The sequence below is a fragment of the Hibiscus syriacus genome, unplaced genomic scaffold, assembly GCF_006381635.1.
Source record: "Hibiscus syriacus cultivar Baekdansim isolate YM2019G1 unplaced genomic scaffold, ASM638163v2 tig00110954_pilon, whole genome shotgun sequence".
NCBI lineage: Eukaryota > Viridiplantae > Streptophyta > Magnoliopsida > Malvales > Malvaceae > Hibiscus > Hibiscus syriacus.
Window position 1 is genome coordinate 518,367 of NW_024062931.1, and position 2,386 is coordinate 520,752.

The window sequence follows — 2,386 nt, forward strand, 5'->3', positions numbered from 1 at the left end:
AATTCAAACTTGAACTGATCATTGTATTTTATTCTCAGACTGGAGAATTTAGTAATAGTCTCGGAGGATATGTAATGGAACACTAACTTTGATTCTTGTTCTTCGATATTCTTTTAATGCATATTTGTTTGCCTTAGAATCAACGGCTCACATAAAACAAGAAAACCCAAAACCAAAATGAGTCAAACAGGAAAACTCTCCGTACCAGCTTTCTTCTCTTCACCGTGAAGCCTACGAATCATGGAAAGAATCTCGGTAACATGCAGGAACCCAGATTTTCTGGCTGGAATGTTGAATGACTCACTATTTCCCGGAGAAACCGCAAGATATTTTCTTCTACAACATTACAAAGAACGGAATAACAAGAGTCTAACAGCCAACAGGCCAAGTCGAAAACAGTGGTAAAGAATAGTAAAGCTGAGGAACTTACACATTTAGTAAACAAAACCATCTCTCCGCAATTACGATATATCAAAGTTCGAGTTCGAAGACAGTGATGGCGATAAAAAAAGAGAAAATTTCTACCATTGATAGTAAAAACAATTACAATTTTACACAAAGGTAAGCCTGCTAAATGCTACTGTTCTCCTTTCTTCAAAGTTCACTACTACTTTTTAAGGCTACAAAATAGGGAAAAGAAGACAAGAGAAATAACAAAAAGAAGAAGAAAAAGGTTAGCTCTTACTTCTTGGCATCTTATGCAATGTTAAAGCAACAGACCCATAGCTTGGACCTTCACTTTCTGTTTAAGACCCGCTCTCCCCAAAAATGGATCAAAAGCCAAAACTAAAATTAATTTATAGTGGAAAAAGAAACAAAGTTATTTTAGAAGGGTGCATAAGAGCAAGAAAGGCACCGGATGAGGCCATTTTCGTTGCAGTCCGTACAAGTCTTGAACCCCGATTTTTCAGTGAACAGTTTACGGCTACCGTTACATTCGTTGCACAATACAAACCTGTAACCGCCACAAACGCTGCAGGTGCCGGGTTCGGCTGCCGACAGTCCTTCCATCAACTTCTTCAGCTCGCCCGTCTCATGTAGCTGTTTGATCTCCTCAGCCCCTCCCAAGTATCTCCCTCCGATGAAAACCCGCGGCAGGGTCAACTGGCTTTTACCAAGGGTCCCTTTCAACTCGTTTAAGAACCGGGAATCCATCGACAAATCTCTCTCGTCGATCGATACTCGAAATCCTCGGAGGATCGATCGAACGGTCTTGCAATCCTCGAACGTCGACCGAACCACTCGAAGGCTGGTGAAGTAGACCACAATGCCCTTATCGGAGTCCGGGATCAAAAGGATCGATCCGGAACCGGTACCGGGAATTTCCCATTGGGCTCTGGCCGGGCGGGGGACCAGGAGCGGAGGAGAGAGTTGACGACTCGGACACGGTGGAAAACACGGGCGGTTCTTTTGGCTGAGGAGGAGGAGGAGAGAGCAGAAGGAGAAGAATCATCCGCGCAAAGGTGTTGGATATCTTTGAAAGAAGAACATGAGAAAGGAGACGGCGTGTTACGAATCCGTACCGGTGGTTTTTCGTTGCTCCACGGCCGCCACATTTGTTAGCAATTGAAATAAAGATCAATTTTTTTCACCTTAACAAGACTCGATAGGAATTGAAAAACTCAGAAGAGTTTTGGTTGATTACTTTGGGGTTTTGGGAAGAAGAGCAATGATTGAAAGATGAGTGCAGATTTCTCTTTTGTTATTCAGTGTTTCTAGGTTTGGCTCTTGCTCTGCTCTGGAGGGTGTGCGGTTGGTCTATTGGGGGAGGTAGTTGAGAGGGTGGGTTTAGTTTATTAGCTTTAAATGAGGTTTAATTAAATTTTTAATTTATTTTTTATTTAAATCGGTATTTGAATTTATTTCTTAATTAAAATAAATTAAAATAAATTATTTATCAATTTTTTTATTAGATAAAAAAATTGAATTCATATATTAATTTAAATCAATAACTTAAATTTAAATATTCAATTACATGAAAACATGTAGATATTTAATTAAATTTCAAAATCAAAATTAAGTATTATAAATTTTAAATATCAAATTAAACATTTAAATTAAATTTATATGTCAAAATATATATTTACCCTTTGATTATTATTTTTAAATATATACGGTAATCATGAGGTAATATATTGTTTAGATATTTTCTTAGTTTGCATTATTGTTTTTTCTAGAGATATCAAGTTTAAGCGACATCAATTGTCGAGGTATTTAAGTATTTATTGTCAAATAATTAGAGTTTCTATAATATATTATCTTATGTAAATCATAATTGGGTCTTAAGAATGTCCTGACCCTAAACTGAAGAATCATCCCTAACTTAAACTTTATTACAACAACAAAATAACCACCATCAGATTAATCAAAAAAATATTTTCTTAAT

General features: G+C 36.9%; 1 pseudogene; it reads right to left on the bottom strand.

Moving 5' to 3' along the window:
* Nucleotides 1–685: 685 nt before the first annotated feature.
* LOC120148216 lies at nt 686–1,766 on the bottom strand (annotated as a pseudogene).
* Nucleotides 1,767–2,386: the final 620 nt, after the last annotated feature.